The following is a 21114-nucleotide window of genomic DNA, read 5'->3' as shown; positions in this document are numbered from 1 at the left end:
ATGTTGTGGTTTACCCAGATTAAAAGTCAATGTTGTGGTCTGCTCATTATCTGAAATATGCTGTAGATTGCACTCAATAAATGAATAGGGTAAACGTGTAAGTTAACTTACGTCCTTGACAGCTATCCATGTGTGTAAATGCAAGTATTCAATACTGTATTGTCATGTCATAAATAAAACATAACCATGCTTGCATGTGAAATGCACACCCATAGACCTGTGCCATAACTCTCCAGCTGTCAAGTGTAATCAGTGTACATGAACATACCGCTCAACTGTCATGATTTTTGCAGAATGCACTGAATATTGTCCCATATGTCTGGTCTGTTTGGTATATGATCTTGTTTTACTGGCCAGCATCTGCCACATTCCTGAGGATCAATGTCAGAAAAAAATGACAGTCTTCTGATTTGCAGATAAATGACATCACTCAAAATGCAATCTAATGGCAAATCGCTCATCAAAACACCTTGCTACTATTGTATGAGCACACATATAAGAATGTTCCCTGTCATTGTGCCTTTGTACCACCATTATGCATGAATTGTCCCATAATGTCCCATGCTAAGAGGTTGAGAAGTACATACATGGAACATTATATGTACAATATAAGCAAAATTGAATGATTGCCGGATGCATTATGATCTGTACTATAGTGTGTGTGTGGTGTGTGTGTGTGTGTGTGTGTGTGTGTGTGTGTGTGTGTGTGTGTGTGTGTGTGTGTGTGTGTGTGTGTGTGTGTGTGTGTGTTTGTGTGTGTGTGTACAGAACAGGGTAGTATTTCAAACAGTAAATGGCACAGCAGTCAGTGGTCTCATCTAACATATCCAGAGCTATGTAATTGTAGTCTGTTTAGTTATATTATCTGTGAAGTTACTAATGTTCTTTTTTTTCTCTTACCCCACCCCTTCTCTTCTTTTATTTATTTAATCAATATATTTATTATCATTTGATATTATTATATTATTTATTACCTCTTATGTTAGCCTTATGTATAATTTAATATTGCTTTGCTGTTAAAATAACTTTCATTTACTTTATTTATTGTGTTCCTCATTATATTATTTAAAATGTGTTTCCATTACTCGTTATTTTTTATTTTATGTTATTAATTACATTTGTTTGGGTTATAGTTATTTTCCTTTATGTTTATATTTTATTTACTACAGAGCGACAAGGTAGGCCAGTTCCCAGTGATCCACCTACCTTTTCTACCCTGGCTGAGGCACCAGGGCCCAGCACATCTGGGCTGCAGATGGTGGCACCCCCTCTGCTGTCCCTGCACTACCTGCTCCATCAGGTAGTTCTGCCCCACAGGCTAGGTGTGTGCCCCCTCTAGGAGTGGAGGTGGAGGTGATTCTTTTGTTACCCAAGAGCAACTGCCAGTCATGATGAGTAGGCTTGAGTGCCAAACTTTTGGTGCATACCTACGCTGGATGGAGAACATGCTGCCCATCCTGGTGGGGTAGTTTGTCCCCAGATGCTGACATCAACCACTGCCTCCACAGTAGCAGTGAAGATGCAGTGCTGACAGTCACTTGGCTGAAGATTTCAGTCACAATGCTACCATGCCTGACATCCATGGGACCGGGATCCCACAACACCCTCCCCAACCAAGGTGTTCAACCCCCCTCTTGTTTCCCACACCATCCCTGTCTGCTGTCTTGTCTGTCTTGTCTGTCAGTAAATACTTCCTCACCTTCCCAACTTACCTTCCCCACATATACCTATGTCCCTTCCCCAACATTCCACTATCACCTTAAAAAAGGGGTGGGGCACCTGTCCCACATAAAAATATTGTCCCATACATAGCTCTCCATTTTGCACACATATCCACTGGACACACTTAATTTGGTCAAATTGGCTTGACAACACACTTATGTTGTTGTCACCCCTCCCCCTGGGAGTGACAGTCCAAATTCAGCTAAAAATCATTTCAAGTATACAGCTGTTGCTGTTGAAGAAATGGATAGCTATGGTTCATTCCTACACCCTTCCTGCACATACCTACCTGCCTTTCACTATGTTTTTCCCTATGCTTGCACCCCATTTCACAACTGTCCTATCTCCCCAATTTTCTTTTCTTTACAGAATCTTTGGGTGATGCTGTGCATAGAGCATCTCTAAGCTATGCTAAATGGCGATATATTAATATATTTATTTGAAAGCATGTTCAAAAAGTACACCTGCACCCTATTTTAAACCCCATACCATTTCACTTGAACAACAACGCATCACCCCACCAAGCCACACAGCCAGTCAATTAGCACAGGTGTTTCAAGCAAAACATAGTAATTGTCATTTTCTCATCATTAAATGTGTTTACATGATGCTGCACATTGAGCTGCATCATGCAACAATTCTGTTAAAAAATTAATAGAAAAACAGGAATTTAACTGGGACTGTGGTGGAGAAATATATCAGGATAAAGCCATACACATATTAATATATGTAAGTGAGGTATGTAACAGCAAGTAACTGTGCAATTATATCTGCAACATATAAAAATACACCTGCTGCAACATTGACTCTGTAGCTCAATCTGTTAAATGCTTTCAAAACATTAATTTTTGGTCCACACGGTCCTGGGTTCGAATACAGCTGTGGCTAGCATTTAAAATACATGTATGTGTACATCACCATTATAAATTGTGATATGTATGACTGCGTCTTCACCTATTTCTCCTCCCAAAGTTTTACAGATGGAATGTCTGCTTCTAAATAATGGAAATGCAAGTCCTACAGATAGGATCGTATTTTAACTATTCCTATTACAACCCTAGAAAGTGCATAGAATGTCAGGTCATGCATTAGCATGGATTCCCAGAGAATTTTGAAGTATGTAATTTAAATGTGTCCCAGTAATATCAGACTGCAGGCCACAATGATTTGCTGTGGTATTACAGACAACCATTGCTGCACAAGTAACATACATATATGGAGGTTGTGCTAGAAGCAAGGGTTGCCAGCACACATGTTTCAGATGACTACCATGACATAACACATGACTCGGCAGTTGTTCAACTGGTTGACATAATGGTTAATGTATCCTCTACCTTGTTCTGGGGCATACCAACCATGTTGCCTTTTACTCTGTTAACAATAACTTTGGCTAACATATTTACCTTAAACACATACCTTAATTTCCAGTGGGATGAGTTCTCTCAGTCTGGCTCTGGCTGTTCACCCAAACTTCCCAAAGCATAGTATTGGCATTTCTTGGGATTTAGCATTACTCCAAGACTCTTACACCAGTTGTATGTCTGTGTCAGCCCCCTCCTGGATAACATTTGTGCCAGTGTGGGATTCAATGACAGCTCCTAATTTGCAATCATCTCCATATCTAGTCAACCAGAGGCCACTGACAGTGGCACTGACTTCAGACAAGTAAACACCTAAGAGGAGCACTCCAAGGAATGAATCATGAGGGAGCCCACTTGTGACTGGCCTGTTTGTTGAAGTAGACTGCCCTATGCTAAATTCATGGGTCCTGTCTGTGAGTCACTTGGCTATCCACCGGCTGACATAGTAGTTTGTACCTAACCTCTTGAGTTAGTCAACAATGCCTAAAGGAGGTATAGTGTCACGTGCTTTGTCAGGCCATGGCAGGCAGTGTGAACCACTTTTCCCTCATTCATTGCTTTGGTTACCTTCTCAAATAGGTCCACCAGGTTGGGTAGGCATGATATGCCCTTAACAAAGCTAAACTGCATTTGGTCCAGTATCTGTAGGCATACTACATCTCTATTGATCATTTCCATGATAATTATTTTCATAGCTTTACATATCAGACTAGTGAGACTTCTGTATCTGTAGTCACCAGGGTCTGTAGATGGTCTGCCTTTGTGCAGAGAGATGACTGCTGCTGTTCACGAGACACAAAGACTGTTTAGTGGCTACAGTGAAATAGTAATTTCAGAGGCTCTGAAAGGTCATGTTTCATGCTACTTAGTAGGCATGCTGGGATATTGTGTGGGCCCATTGATGCGGTGTACTTGTTCATAGAGAGAGCATTAAGAACCTGTTCCCTTGTGAGAGTAGGGGTACGTATATTTGATGTTATTTCCTGAGGGAAGGTTGAGGGGGAGAGAGGAGTAAAGTTGGGCCTCAATTTATCAGCCAGGGGGTTTGCTCTATCTTCTGCCTCATTATAGGTGGTTCCATTTACAATGAGATGTGCACACAATTGTGTCTTGCTTTTGAGGTATCAGACATACCTAAAATATGCTTTGTGGTTGTCCTTGGCCTGGGAGCCCGAACCTACCTCAAATCTGGCTTTGGTAGACTTCATTTGTCCTCTGATTTTTTTAGTTCACTTTGATGAGAGTGCTTTTATCTTGCCATGTGCTGCACCTCCTACATTTTGCCATGAGTTTCTTCCTTCTGTTATACAGCCTATTGATTCTCTGATTCCACCAGTGTGGTTTCTTTATTAGTTAGTTCTGTACTTCATTCTGGTGGGTACGACTGCCTCTATGCAGCTATTAACATGCTTATACGGGGTTTCTGTGAACACTGCTGCATAGGTTTCAGTGTTGTCAGTGTTTATGGGGGCTTGAGATTTAGCCAGTTTATCACCTAATAGCTGGAGGTTAGCCTTAGAATATCTCCTGAATATTCCATGTCTAGCTGGGGGTCCATGTTTCATTTTTACTTCAAAGAAGACCAATTTGTGTTTGGCTTTATCAGGGAAGACATTACAGTACGGGGTTTTGCATGACTCATCTATATTGGTGAGGACCAGATCCAGTATGGTTGCACCCCTGGTTGGTATATTGGCTATCTGGTCCAGGGAGTTTTTTACAAAAGCCAGAAATCTCTGTGTCTGTATGTTTGTTGTCATATACAATTCCCAGGTAAGAGTGGAATAATGGACGTCATCCATGAATATGGTATTGGATTGGATGGTTAGTATTTCTAATAAGTTTACATACATGGTATGGGTGTCCTTGGTCATAGATGGGAGCCTATAGCTTGGATGGAAGTAGTATTGGATTTTGCCTATTGTGAATTGAACCTGGAGCAGCTCAAGTGCGTTGTCCTGTTTGACCAGCCTTGAAGTATCTTTAATTTTGACATACATAGAGACATCTCCACCTTTAGTCCCTGCCTGAGAATTAGCTAATCTAAATGTGTGGAAGGCATAATAACCTTACACTGTCGGCGTGCTCTTCATCACTTTAAGTCATGTGTGACACAGACATCTTCCAAGAGCTCAAATAAGTATATCTAATATAGTATAGGGAGGTATGTTGCAGGTCATGTACTCCCACATGGACTATGACTGAGTCATATCATAGGAAGTTACTAGGCTAATGGCTGTAGGGCCCTTATAAGCCTAGCCAAGTTCTACTATTATTTCCGCAATTGGTACGAATTGCCCCTGTCCAAGAGAAACACAGGTGGAACCCCAGTGTGAAATTATGGTTACACATCCAATTGTCCACATTGTGTTTGAAGAGGGCCAATGAGGTACTCTGTTTGTCATGAAGTAGGAGTCCATTCTGAAGGTGTGGTAACCTCTGGGAGACAAATCTGACCCTCCAGCATGTTCTATTACTGTCACAGACCAGGTTAAGGTCTTTAGAGTGAGTAGCCCGTGTACCATTTGATTCGTGGATATGCAGCATTTCAGATAAAGCTTGGTCAAAGATTGCCTTTGATGCAAGGCATAGATCACCTTTGAGTAGTCTGTATGAAACAGAATAAAGTGACAGTGATCTCAGACAATCCACATAGGACAGATGCTGAAGACCTTGAATTATCCTTGTGAGGAACCTTTGTGGTCTCCCAAATTGCTGCAGGTCCTTGGAAAGGTGCATGCCAAAAGAGCCATTGTATTCCATTATTGGTCTGATGAGGGGAGAGTACAGAGAGGTTATAACTTCTTTCATTTTCTGGATGTGATGGCCTTATTTATGAGATGAGAAATATATAATGCCTTGCTTACCACTGTGGAGACATGCTGATCAAAGGTAAGGTTACTGTCAACCTGTGTGCCCAGGTCTCTCAGCAGTGAGTGCATACATAGTGTTTTGTTATTGATGCAGTAGTTAGCAGGAACATTGCATGTACTGAGAGGGATGATAATACATCTTTTGCATTGAGATTAAGGCCATGACTTTCTCATCAATCATTTGTGTGTTTAAGACCCTCTTGTAGGATGTTGACATCATTTGGAAATTCTATGACAGTTCCCAGTTTGCAGTCATCAGCACGCTTTGTCAGCCACAGACCTTTAGTTTTTGCTTGTACTTTGGAGAACTAAATTCCAAACAGTAGATGTGCCAGGACAGAACCCCGTGGAATACTACTGTTACAGATGTGCTGTTGGAGGTGGATTCCCCTATTTTGACTACATGAGTTCTATCAGTGAGCCAGTTAGTGACCCATCTAACAATATAAGGGTTGATACCTAGCTGGCTGAGTTTGTCAATAATGCCTGAGTGAGGGATAGTGTCAAATGCCTTGGCTAAGTCTAGGTAGGCTGTACTCACAGATTTCCCCTCATCCAGGGCCTTGGTGACTGTCTTGAAGAAGTCCCCAATGTTTCACAGGCATTATGTCCTTTTGACAAATCCAAACTGAGTAGGGGCAAGGGTTTGGAGCTTACCTATATCTTTGTTGATAAGATCCACAATGATTCTCTCCTTGGCCTTGCAGATATGGATAGGGAGGCTAATAGGTCTATAGTTCCTGGGGTCAGTGGAAGCATCACCTTTGTGCAGGTGAATAATGGTGGCCATTTTCCATTCATCTGGGATGAAACCTGTGCTTAGACTATTACTGAAAACCAAACAAAGCAGTACTAAACTAGGAAACCACAAAGCGAGCTGACACCACAGGAGCAAGGATAAAATTTAATGTTCAGCACTTTCGTCACAAATTACAGTTGACTTTTTCAGAAAAAAACAGAGTTTCACCCCTCAGCTCTTTAAATACTCATTACAAAGACATCATTAACAGATGTGTGTTGAACACCATTTTTATTTAAAGATACAGACTCCCTTTTTCTTACATACAAAACCACAAGTTTTTAACATTATTAGATATCTTAAGCAGTGCAACATGACGTGGTTTTGTATGTAAGAAAAAGGGAGCCTGTATCTTTAAATATAAATGGTGTTCAACACACATCTGTTAATGATGTCTTTGTAATGAGTATTTAAGGAGCTGAGGGGTGAAACTCTGTTTTTTTCTGAAGAAGTCAACTGTAATTTGTGACGAAAGCGCTCAACATTAAATTTTATTCTTGTTCCTGTGGTGTCAGCTCTCTTTGTGGTTTCCTACTATTATTGAAAAGAGTACCCAATGCTGTTGATAATTCTTGTAGGAGCCCATGTAGGATACAGCCTGGGATGTTATCAGGTCCCATAGATGTTATGTTGTTGGCCTTAGAGAGGGTGTTTATGACTTGTCCTGTAGAGATACAAAATGGGGACAGGTGATAGCGATGTCATGGGGTATGTGCAGTAGGGACAGGGGAGCGAAGTTTTCACAGAACCTCTCAACTAACAGGTTAGCTATGTCCACAGGCTCAGTATATGTGGTATCATTAACTACCAGTTCAGCACAAATCTGGGCCTGTCCTTTTAGGTAATGGTTGTAACTAAAGAACACCTTATGGTTGTCCTTAATTGAGGAATCTAATTTGGATTCATAGTTTGCCTTTGAAGACCTCACAATAAGTCTTATTGGCTTGTTTAAGCTGAAGAGGGAGTGTTTCCAATTTAGGGCTTCCTCTTAGACAGAAATTTCTTCGTCTTATTGTAAAGCCTGTTAATGGCAGTTGTCCACCAGGCAGGTTTGCTCTTCCTTGAGGAGCTTGTTTTGGTCCTGTCAGATATGGCAGAGTCAATGTAGTTAAACGGCTGTTTGTATAAAGCATTGGTGTAGAACTCAGCATAGTTGCCAGTTCCATCTGAGGAGAGAGGTGCAGTACAGCTATTTATACCATTTTGTAACAGGTAATAATGCACTATGGAGAAGTGTTTTAGTTTCTGTGCTGTTGGGGGGAGACGGTGTGATAGTTACTTTGAATGAGACTGATTTGTGGTCAGATGTCACTAGGGAAGACCTCACAGTAGTGGTGCAGGAGTGGCCTCCATATTGGTAGGCACCAGATCCAGGATATTGGCACCCCTTGTGGGGGTCTCAACCAGCAGGTCCAGTGCCTTGAAGCTGAGGAACCTTGAGAAAGTGAGTTTCAGCATGAGTAATTTACCCGGTCAATGGATGGTTAGTTAAAGTCACACAAAGCCAGGGTGTACGGATGTATCTTGATAGACTCAAGAAGATCCAAATAGGCAGAGTGGGTGCCCTGATTCACATATGGGGTTCTGCAGCTGGAAATGACTGGAATAGGTGTCCTACCAACAGTTAATTGCACCTGAAGTATCTCCAGGGAATCCTACTGTTTAACCAATCTGAAGGTGCATTTATCTGTAATGAATATTGTTACACCGCCTCCTTTAGTTTTCACACTTTCACTTTGTTGTCTGGACGTGTGGAAGGAGGTAGGCCGATATGGTTGGGGTGCTCTCTACAGCTGTGAACCAGTTCTCTGTGACTGCATAAGTGTGTAATTCTTCCAAGGTGAGGACTGTTTTCGGTGAGTGCAGTTTCATGTTAAGACGCCTAGCGTTTAGCAGCATAACCTTGAGTTTTTTTTTATACAGGGCTTTCACATTTGGACTTTTGTCCTTAAGACACCACCTAAAAAGGGCACTATGGGAGTGGCAAGAGCCTTGGCCAGTAGCCAAAATCCTAGGGGTGACAGATGAATACCATCTCTGGCAAAGCATTGAGGTCTGTCGATCATGTCATCCCATGCTGACAGATACGGTATCCCCTTAGAATGACACCAAAAACTAAGTTAATTATGGAGGTCAATCATTTTCTGTTTGTATTGAGGCACCATCCTAGGTGAAGGTAAAATGCTGCTTAAGGCTAGAGATATACCTGCCTGAGACACCTAGTACAAGAGTTCAGTCATGTCTCTCTTCATTCACACCAACATGGAACATGACAGAGTCACAACAGTACCTGTGTTTGGGATACCTGAGTGCATATGTGATATGGCGGACCTTGGCACCTGAAAGACAGCTGACCATGACCTTCTCCTTATCCAGCCTGGTGAGAGGGACATCTGTGTGTCTCACAATGGAATCATCTGTGACTAATATGTTTTAGTATTTTGCCCTAAGGGCTTGACAGGTGAGACACTGGTGTGAGAACTATTACATGTGTTATATTCTGCAGTGGACATATGTGTAGTATGCTTATGGTTGTGTTTGGGAAGTCTCTGGTGTTTATATATGTTTCTGGTGAGGATTTCTGCATATGTAGGTATGTGTGATATGGGTTTGGGTGGAGTGGAAGGTGAGGTGTGCAGGGTGGCAACCTGCTCATTGTCATACAGTATGTCCTGGCTGGTGTGCAACAGAGCATGTATTCAAGGCTGCTGATATAGTTGCATCTTTAACACATTGAGTTTGTGTTACTTGTGGTCCAGTGGAATAAGTGCTTGCATAATGTGGTGGATTCTAGTCCCTGATAAGCAATTGACCGTGCCTTTCTCCTTACTCAGCTTGGTGAGAGGGACATCAGGGTGTCTCACAATGGAGTCTGCAATGACTAGAATGTTGGATTGTGTGTTGGCTTGCCTTATGGGTTTATAGGTTGAGCCTCCATGAGATGTAGCTCTATGTGTTGATATGTGTGTTGTTTTTAGAGTGCATTTGGGGTTGCTGAGGGTATTTGTTACCTGCACTTTGTCTAAAAGGTCTTTGTGATTTATGAAGGTTACATTTCAGTGCCTCAGCATATGTCTGTTTTGAATTGTGTGTGATTGGTGAGGCGTGTGCACTACTGACTACCTAGCTGACATTAGGAGTGCTGTCATGTGAGAGCTTTGCCTCCAGTGACATTATGTAAATACATCTCTCACATACTATATCAGTTTATTTGAAAATGAACTGGTTGTCAGTAAACATGAGGCGATTTCTACATTGCCTCAGGATGCCCATATCTACCAAGGTGGTAACGGTCACAGTGGGAAAGATCATATTCATGGGAAAAGACACTTTTTTATTGATTAAACATTTATACTGAAAATATCAATCAATGTCACGAGTATCAGTTTTGCAACTATGGGGACAGTGCTTGTCACTGCAAGCTAGTTGTCCTGTGTGCAACTCTGTATTAGAGTAAGTTCAATCATGCTTTCCCAGGAGAAATGTCAATCAAGTTGTCTGAGTCTGTACAGAGCAATGCTAAACACTGGAGGGGAAACTGATACGTACACCCTGAAAAGTTAAAGATGGAGTATTTAGGCAGTTATTCTAAAGTTAGACACAAACCAAGAAGCACTTACCGAAAACAAAGAATCACGCTGTGAAGAATATTGAAAAGTGGGGAGTTGCATGAATGGCTAATGCCTGGCTACTCCTACTGCTGGTCTCACCATGGCCACACTCTGCAGTGATACAATGTTCCCTGACTTTTCCTCTCACCAGAAGCAAAACGTTAGCACCACTCCCAAGATAAGAAGCAGGCCACAGCCTGTTTGTTGATTCACACACTTGTCCCAGATGGTGCAAGGGCCTGTAGGCTTGTTTCCAGATTGATGCCTTGAATAGCAAATAGATGAATTGGTTAAGTTTTGCATGTATTATGCCTTGGGTTCTGAGGCTCTTAGGATTTGACTAGGGTACTAACCTGATGGTGATTAGGAGCACAGCCGGTGCATCACAATATAGAAGTTATGTTCTTACCATAACGTTCCATGTTAGTTGTCTTCTTCTCGCCTTCTTCTTGCTGGATGGGTTCGGAGCTGACCTCGGCTCCGACTCGGCCACTCTAAAAGCTCGAGAGTTGGTTCCACCGGCTCGAGGCTCCCCTTATATCCCACAATGCTAGGCGAGAGTTACCTCAGATCTCGTTTGTAAGCTAACCCCAGCTTATAATAGTAACAGAATAACTCTAAACAGAGTCCACCTCTAACAACAGGAAGAAAGAAGGGTGACCTACATCCTGATCCAGGAAATATGCACAACAGCATATGCCTAAGAAAGAGGTGGTAGAAAGAGAGGTCACAATCACAACTCCTCTAGGTCTGTCCAGGCCAGGGGGAAGGAGGGTGGGACGCAAGAAGAAGGCGAGAAGAAGACAACTAACATGGAACGTTATGGTAAGAACATAACTTCTATATGTTAAGTTGTCTATCTCGCCTTCATTCTTGCTGGATGGGACCGCGACCATAGCACCTTGTCCCGGGTGGCCTAACGGAACAGACTCCTGAGAACAGTGGAACCAAAGTTAGCTCTATGCCTAGAAGCTAAGTCCAACTTATAATGAGAAATGAAAGTGTGAGGAGTAGCCCAAGTAGCCGCTGCACAAATGGTGTCAATAGGCAGTCTGTCTTGGAAGGCTAAAGAAGTAGCCAAAGCTCTGGTGGAATGGGCCTTAGGTTTATTAGGCAGTTTTGGTGTCTAATTTCATATACAAGGGAAATCAAAGATGTTAGCCATCTGGATAATGATACCTTTGAAACTGAAAGTCCCTTTCTGCTTTCCGCATAGTAGACAAACAGCTGATCAGATTTTCTGAATTGTTTTGTTCTATCCAAGTAGTACCTCAATTGACGATGAACATCCAGGCAGTGTAATTTTTGTTCAGACCTATTGGAATATTCTGGAAAAAGACAGGGAGGTCAATGCTTTGATTTAGATTTGACGTCGAGACCACCTTAGGCAAAAAGGACGGGTTAGTTCGTAAGGATACTCTGTCCTTATGAAACAATAGATAAGGAGGTCGACAGCTGAGTGCTTGAAGCTCTGAAACTCTTCTAGCTGAAGTAATAGCTACCAGAAAAAGAGTCTTCCATGATAGCAATTTTAAAGAACAGGAGACTGCAGGTTCGAAGGGGGAAGAATCAAAGAAGCAAGAACTAAATTTAGGTCCCAAGGAGAAGGAGGATTTCTTATAGGAGGTCTGAGAAGAAAAACTCCTTTCAAAAAGGCTTTGCAAAGCTTGTGGGACATTAAGGCAGATTCAGAAATACCCACATGAAAGTTAGAAATAGCTGCCAATTGAACTTTAAGAGTAGAGGGAGATGAACCTGCATGGAAGAGTTCAGCTAGAAATTCAAGGACTAATTGAATGGAAGCAGTGAAAGGATCTATGTCCTTTCCTTGAGCCCAATATGTGAAGCGTTTCCACTTACTCAAATAAATCTTCCGAGTGGAAGATTTATGGAAGCTATCAAAATATCTCGACGGAGTGAGATAATTGAGGAAGCCTGGCTAAGGTTGGAACTGGAGGAACCAAGCAGTGAGGTTCAGAGAGGGGAGGAGCGATGAAACTGACCCGACTGATGGATCAAAAGATCTGGAACTAGGTCCAGATTCCACGGTCGCTCAATAGAAATCGATGTAGAAAGGGGAACCACACCTGTCGAGGCCAGTAAGGAGCAATGAGGATCAATGAGGCCTTCTGAGCGATAGCTTTCTGTATCACTTGAGAGATAAGTGGGAAGGAGGAAATGCATACAGAAGTCCCGGGGCCAAACTTGGACTAGAGCGTCTCTGCTGGGTTGGCCTGGTAAAGGGAATAGAGTGAAATATTCTCTGCACTTGCTGTTTTGGGGAGTAGCAAAAAGATCGCAGCAAGGCTGACCCCACTTGAGGAAAATTTCTCTCACAACAGAGTCTTTCAGAGACCACTCGTGAGGCATGAGGATAGCTCTGCTCAACTTGTCCATAATTTGATTGGACTTCCCGGGGATGTGCATTGCTATCAGAAACCGCTGAGAAGAAATCGCCCATTGCCACAATCTGAGTGCTTCTCGACACAGGGGGTATGACCTGGTTCCGCCTTGTTTGTTGATGTACCACACTACAGACATATTGTCTGTCTGGATTGCAATCGTTCCCAAGGGAAGAGAGTCTTGAAGGGCTTGCAACGCTAAAAGCACTGCTCTCATCTCCAGAACATTTATGTGCAAGTGGCATTCGTTTGGTTGCCATGTGCCCTGGACCGTCCTGCCCTGATAATGCCCCCACCCGATCAGGGAGGCATCCGTTGTCAGAGTAGCAACCGGAGGGTGGATCAAAGGGTCTTCCCAACAAGAGCTGAGGGGAAGACATCCACTACATGAGATGATTTTTGCACGCCTGCGTGATCATAATGGTGTGAGACATTGGAAGTTGCTGGTATGACCATTGAGTAAAGAGCATCCATTGAAGGATCCGCATGTGGAATCTGGCTAATGGAAGCAGAGGTATGGCCGCCGCCATAATTCCCAACACTTTCAGAACTAACCTGGCTTTGATTCTGTTGTTGTTGAAAAGGAGTGAGACCAGTTTGTGAATGTCTGTTATTCTCTGATGTGTTAGTCTCGCAGACATGTCTACTGTGTCTAGATTTGCGCCTATGAAAGTAATAGCACGACAAGGCGACAAAACAGACTTCGCAATTTATTGAAATGCCTAACTTTTGACAAATGCGAAAAGTGTAATCCCTGGCCATCAGAAGGAGATGCTTGGTGGGAGCTGTGAGGAGCCAGTCGTCCAAATATGGAAACACCTGGAATCCTTGTCGCCTCAGGTGAGAAGCTACCACTGCCATGCATTTGGTAAACACCGGGGCAGTGGTGAGACCAAAGGGCAGGGCCCTGAACTGAAAATGACTGGTTCCCAGCCTGAAGCGGAGGAATCTTCTGGAGCGTCTGTTCATTTTATGTGATAGTACGCATCCTGAAGGTCTATAGAGCACATCCAGTTTCCTTTGCCCAAAAGGGGAAGGATGGATTGCAGCGTGACCATCCGAAATCTTGTTTTCTTGACTGATCTGTTCAAGATACTGAGATCCAAAATTGGTCTCCAGTCCCTGTTTTCTTTGGAACTAAAAGAACCTTGAGTAGATTCCGGATCCTTGCTGGTCTGCTGGAACTGGCTGAATTGCTCTTGCAGTTTTGAAATCTCCAAAACCGCTAGATCCCTTTGAGCGGGTGGAACATCTGGAAGGGATTTTTTTGATTGGTTTGGAATGCGAAGAAAGGGGATAGAATAGCCTTGGAAATGATGGACTGTACCCATTTGTCTTGAGTCAGGGATAGCCAGGCTTCTGGGTACAGTGACAATCTTCCCCGACTGCCTCGAAGGTGGGCAGTCGGGCAACACCTCAGGGATGCTGAAAGGGCTTGTCAGAGAAGGCTTCCCGATTGCCCTGGTTCTGCGGACCCCCTGCCCCTAGGGCGGCGTCTACCATTGTTATTCCCCTCTGCCTCTGGCGAAGCGACTCTGTCGTCAGGTGAAGTCCCTTGAGATTGTTTACGGAACCACATCTTTCCACCTTTCTGGCCTTTGGGGTAAGGCCTAGAAGGAGTAGAAAAATGGACTCCGGCGGCAGAAAGGGTCTTGCCATCAGTTTCGCACCTAGTCAAGGTTTCTTTCACTTGAGGACCAAAGAGATGATCCATCAAGCGGGAGTTAGTGAAAGACCTCTTGAAGGGGTCCAAAATTGCATAGCCGCATCCAGGCATGCCTACGTAAGGCCACACCTGTCCCTGCGGCTCTACTCCCTCCATCAGCCGCGTAAGAAAGAAGGCGCATGGAGGAGTTGGTTATGGAGTTAAGGGTAGCAAGCTGCGTGTTCATCTTTTCTTTGAAAACCGCAGCTGTAGGGTCCTTTAACATTTCACTCGCTTGCTTGATCAAGTCCGTTTGAAGACGAGTAAAATGGGATAGGTAGTTCAGCGAACGCATGCTAAATGTCGCTGACGAGAACATCCGCTTCCGTACGTGTCCATGGACCTAGATTCCTTGTTAGGTGGATGGACAGGTACTGAAGGATCAGCTAGCTCCTTCTTAGTGGCAGCAGCTACCACCATAGCATCCACAGAGACTCCTTTTGTCAAGAACTGTTTGTCTGCTGGTGCCGTTATGAACTTGGAGGGTCTCCTGGGAGTGGGGTCCACTGAATCAGGAGCCGTCCATGCCTTCTTAGCAACCACCTGCATGAGGGGGTCAAAGGGGGACACCCAGGAGGTGGAAGGCGAGAGCCAACGCCTCAAGATACACAGATTCATCCTCCGAAGGGTTGAGGGCTGGCCAATTTCCCTCTGCTTCAGGATCTCTAGAATGTCTGCAAATGAGACATCTTCAGAAGGGAACGGGGAACCCTCAAAATCATCTAAATCTGTGTCAGGCGTGATGGACTCAGGTGAGTCAATGTGTTTCCTCTTACACTTCCTCTTCCGAGGGCTCTTCTGCCAAATCAGGAGAGGCCTCGGAAGAGGATGAAATCCCACAGGGGTTCCTGAGGAGCTGGCTCTCTGCGGTCCGGGATGAGGGAGTGAGTCGACTTGACCTGAGGCACCGTGGGGAGGCGGACGGAGCCGACTGTGGAGTAGAGCCAGGCTCTAACACACTCCGCATGACCTCGAATGCACCCCTGTCAGGCAAAGCCAGAGGTCCCGCTCCGAAGCTAAGAACCTCCCTCGGCACCGACAGTGATGGCTCCGAGGCCAATGTCGGAGCTGAACTCACCAGCGCGAAGCACCGAGAGGGAGAGGGGTCGGACAAGGGTCCGATGCCACTCACCCCTCGAGCCGACGGGAAGTCGGCGCCGAGATTCTTCAAGGAAGAAATCGGAGCCGGCGGAGCCGAAGACAATTGTATCGGCTCCGGCTATCACAGTCTCGGTTCCGGCGTGACCCGGCTCCGAGCTCAAGAGAGTCGAAGGAGGAATATATTGATGGACGGGGCAGGCATCGACTGATGAGTCGGGCTCTGAAGCATCTGGGCCAGTGCCTCGGACTTAAGTCGTCGACTCACTACCCTCTGAAGGTCATGATCCGACAGCCTCGATGACCTAGAGGTGAGATCTTTGGCTCCGTTCAGACAGCAGGGGAGATCCTGGTGCCGAATGAACGGAGCCAAGGGATGGTGACCTGGACCTCTTCCTAGTTGTCGGCTCCGAAGGGCTGGTGAGCCGACACAGGAATTTCTAATACCTCGGCTCCAGCCGAGCGAGGAACCACAGAAACTGTGGACTGAGACTCATCGGCTCCAGCGAGCCGATGTAGACAGAGGTTTAGAAACCTTAGGTCTCGGCTCAGTTGTCGGAGCCGAAGACCTAGATGCCTTAGAGGGCTTCCCTGTAGATACAGAAAGGGAATCCTCTGGCTTGAGTAAGCCCCTTAAAATTAACTTATTTTTTCTTTCCTGCAGGACCCTGGGGCTGAAGCCATGGCACACAGCACAGGAGTTCTGCAGGTGCAAAGGTCCCAGACAGTAGACACAAGAAGTGTGAGCGTCTGTCAGAGACATTTTCTGACAGCACGCATCACACTTCTTGAATCGAGACCTTTGCTTCTTTAGACATCTCAAAGGTGTAATCACACACACAGTCACAAACACACTAATTACACCCTGTCTAGTTTAAATTATAATAAACCACTAACTAGGTTTTTAAATAAGAAAAATAACACACACACTCCACTAGGGAAAGAAAAAGGCCTGTAGGCCCAAGGGAAGAACTTAAAGTTCTTGAGGGAAAAAACAGGAATTTTTAAGAAAGGGGATAAGAATTCCTCTAAACTAAGGGAAATAAGTAAAAATATTAAAATTAAAGGGGTTTTAATAGACTAACTTCACAAGAAAAGTCACTTACCAAGAACCGGTAGAAAACCAACACCTCGATAGCTGTAGCGGCAAACGAGATCTGAGGTAACTCTCGCCTAGCATTGTGGGATATAAGGAGCCTCGAGCGGTGGAACCAACTCTCGAGCTTTTAGAGTGGCCGAGTCGGAGCCGAGGTCGGCTCCGAACCCATCCAGCAAGAATGAAGGCGTGATAGACAACTTAACATATAATGTTAAATGTCAGGTGACATAGATGTCCAACATTGGTCTAGCAAGGTCCACAGCAGCAGTGATCCACCTTAGGTAACAGTTTCACAGCAATTCATGCAGCCTACCCTTAAACAGTGTAATGGAGGTGATCTGTGTGACACGGATGTGAGGCCTACTGCAGAGGAGTGGTCACCTTTGGGACATGTTCCTGTCCCTCCAACATATATATCCTAGGTATGTCATACTGTACATTTAGGTTCCCAGAACACCAAACTGTAGTCCCACATTATTTCAAGCAACAACCATTTGCTTTCTGCATTGTAGCCTTCCAAGTCCAAAGTACTTACTGCAGAGTTGAACAGGTTTTCTGTGCATGCACAGACATCCACATCTTCAGTGCAAAGAGTGCCTACAGAGAGTTTGTTTGAGCCAGTGAACCCCAGGGTGTAGCAGTATGACCCTTACTTTGTTGGAGGTGTACATTGTCACATTTGTAAGTCTGTTATTGTGACCCTGCCTAATAACAGAATTATGGCTCAGGAAAGTGCCATATGCCTGGCAAAGCAACATACTAAATATACCATGTTATCCCACACTGTCAGAGACTGTTTTACCTTAGAATGACACCATAAAGGTAATAACATCTGACACGTAAGCATCTGTCAGGCCACTGCCTGACAATGGCTTGTTGTGAGATATGCACAAGCAATAATCTATTGCTAACAGCATAAGCAGTGTCTATTGAAGAGATGTGGATAGCATTCCCAAACCTCTACTCCTAGTCCACACAAACACAACATGTGAGAGATACAAATCTGTTAAGAACCTTGGATCCATGCTCTCTCACACACCAGTCAGTACGTATGACAATGAGCAGGTTGCCATCATGCACACCTCACCTCCTACTCCACCCAAACCCACATCACACATACCTACATATGCAGAGGTCATTACCAGAAACATACCTAAACACCAGAGACCTCCAAAACACAAACACAAGCATGCTACACATAATACTTCATCTTTAGAACACATTACACATAATAGTTCATGTATCAGTGTCTCCCCGGTTAAACACCTAAATCAAAACACAAAATCAAACATATTAGTCATAGGTGATTCCATCATGAGACACACTGATGTCCCTCTCACCAGATTGGATAAGGAACAGGTCACAGTCAAATGTCTGTCAGGTGCCAGGATATGCCATATCACACATGCACTCAAGCCTCTCAACAACAGGTACTGTTATGACTTTCTCAAAGTCCATGTTGGTGTGAATGACTTGAGATGTACCTCTCTTAACTATATGGAGAGAGACATGACTGAGCTCTCTGACTGTGTGTCTCAGACAGGTATGTCCCTAGCCTTAAGCAGCATTTTATCTTCACCTAGGATGATGCCTTAATACAAAAAAAAAATGACTGACCTCCATAATTAGCTTAGTTTCTGGTGACATTCTAAGGGAATACAGTATATGACAGTTTGGGATGACATGATCGACAGAACTTGATGCTTTGCCAGAGATCTATCATCCCTGGGAGTTTGGCTACTGGCCAAGGCTCTTGCCACCCCCATAGTGCCATTTTTAAATGGTGCCTCAAGGACAAAATTCCCAATGTAAAATCCCATCTAAAAACAAACTCAAGGTTATGTAGCTAAATGCTAGGAGTCTCAACATGAAACTGCACTCACTGGAAGCTGTCCTCACTTTGGAAGACACAGACATTTTTGCAGTCACACAGACCTGGTTCAAGGCTGTGGAAGCACACCAGCCATACTAGTTTACACATTCTTCCACATGTTCAGACCTCAAACTGAGGGCGTGAAAAATAAAGGAGGCAGTGTATCACTATCCATTAAACACAAATACACATCCAGATTGGTTAAGCAGTATGACTCCATGGAGACACTTAAGGTGCAATTAACTATTTGTAGGACACCTATAAGTTGCAACTAACTGTTTGTAGGACACCTATTTAAGACATTGCCAACTATAGAACTCCCTCCATTAATCATGACACCCACTCTGCTTATTTGTATGCACTTGATTCTATCAAAATACATCCGAAAACCATGGTTTTGGGTGACCTTAACTACCCATCCATTGACTGGGTAGATTACTCATGCTCAAACTCACTTGCCCACAGGTTCCTCGACTTCATTAACTGTAATACCCTGGATCAGCTGGTTAGCTCCCCCATAAGGAGAGCCAACATGCTGGATCTGATGCTTACCAATATGGGGGACCACTGTAGCACCCCCACTGCAAGGTCCTCCCTGGTGAGATCTGACCATAAATCAGTCTGTCGAAATAACTGTTAAACCTGCCCCCCCCCCAGCAGCAACTAAACGAAGAAACTTTTCCAAAGCAGATTATAACCTCTTACAGGATTATATAAATAGATTCACTGCACCTCCTCCCTCAGATGGAACTGGCAACTATGCTGAGCTCTACACCAATGTTTTAAACAAAACACCTGTATAACTGCAATTACTCTGACGTACCTGATAGGACTAAAACAAGCTCCTTAAGGAAGAGCATTAACAAGCTTTACAATAAGAGGAAGAAATTCCTATCTAAGACTCAGAGTGAGGGAGCCCTCCTAAACTGAAAACACTCCCTCCTCGGCTTAAACAGGCCAATAAGAAGTCTTGTGCAGTCTCCCAAAGCAAACTATGAGTCCAAATTAGCTTCCTCAACAAAGGACAGCTACAAGGTATTCTATAGCTACATCTGTAACCTAAAAGGAAAGGCCCAGATTTGTGCCAAACTGGCAGTTAATGATACCACCTATACTAAGCCTGTGGACATGTCTAACCTGTTGGCTGACAGGTTCTTTGAAAACTTCACTCCTCTGTCCCCATCACACATACCCCATGACATCCCTACCACCTGTTCCCTACCATGTATCTCTAAAGAGCAAGTCATAAACACCGTCTTTAAGCCCAAAAACACAGCATTTATGGGATATGAAAACATCCCAGGCTGCATCCTATGTGGGCTCCAATATGAATTAGCCACACCACTGGGTACTCTTTTCAATCATAGTCTAAGCACCAGCTTCATACCAGCTAAATCAGAAACAGCCACTGATATTCCCTTGCACAAAGGTGGGGCATCCACTTACCCAGGGAACTATAGACCTATTAGCCTGACTAGCCTTATCTACAAGACCATGGAGCAAATCTGCAAGACCATGGAGCAAATCATCATGGACATTATCAACAAAGACATAGGTAATCTCTAAACACTTGATCCTACTCAGTTTAGATTTGTCAAAGGGAGATCATACCTGTTAAAGCTGGTGGACTTCTTCAAGTCAGTCACAAAGGGCCTGTATGAGGGTAAATCTGTGCATACAGCCTACCTGGATTTAGCCAAGGTGTTTGACTATCCCCCGCTCAGGCATCATTGACAAACTCACCCAACTAGGCATCAACCCTTATATCATTAGATGGGTTGCTAAGTGGTTCACTGATATAACTCATATAGTCAAAATAAGTGATCCACATCCAACAGCAGACCTTTAACCAGTGGTCTTCCACAGGGTTCAGTCCTGGGACCTGTACTGTTTGGAATCTATTTCTCTGAAGTACAACCAAGAACTAAAGGTCTGTGGCTGACAAAGTTTGCTGATGACTGCAAGCTGGGAGTGGTTATAGAATCTCCAAATTAAGTCAACATCCTACAAGAGGGTCTTACACAAACAAATGATGTGTGCCAAAGTCATGGCCTTAAACTCAATGGAAAAAACATGTATTATCATTCCTTTTGGTAAAAACAATTTTCCTGCTAACTACCACATCAAGAGCAACAAGAGACCTGGGCACACAGGCTAAGAGCTAGCTTACTTTTAACCACCATGTCTCCACAATGGTAAGAAGGGCATTTTATCTTGTTCATGTTATAGGTAAGGGCATTGTTTCCAGAAAAAAAAAGTTATAACCTACCTCTACTCTTCCCGCATCAGGCCAATAACTGAGTACAACACCCCTTTGGTATGTACTTTTTCAAGCACCTGCAGCAATTGGAGAGACCACAAAGGTTCCTCCCAACAAAAATTCAAGGTCTTCAGCATCTGTCCTATGGGGATCATCTGAAATCACTGTCAGTTTATTTTGTTTAATACAGACTAGTCAGAGGTGATCTCTGCCTTGCATATGAGGCAATCTCTGACACTGCTTTATTGGAAATTCTGCATATCTGTAAGTCAAATGGTACACAGGTTACTCACTCTAAAAACCTTAACCTG

The 21114-nt window shown here is 43.9% G+C and overlaps 1 protein-coding gene across 1 annotated transcript in view; it reads right to left on the bottom strand.

Moving 5' to 3' along the window:
• Positions 1 to 21114, bottom strand: part of LOC122806206 — a 330963-nt gene that overhangs the window by 97899 nt on the left and 211950 nt on the right. The gene's annotated exons all lie outside the window — the stretch shown is intronic.

This window comes from Protopterus annectens, chromosome 7.part0 (genome assembly GCF_019279795.1).
Source record: "Protopterus annectens isolate FY-2018-M chromosome 7.part0, PAN1.0, whole genome shotgun sequence".
Taxonomy (NCBI): Eukaryota; Metazoa; Chordata; order Ceratodontiformes; family Protopteridae; genus Protopterus; species Protopterus annectens.
Note: the sequence above shows the minus strand (reverse complement) of the source record. Positions and strands in the feature narration are given on the sequence as shown.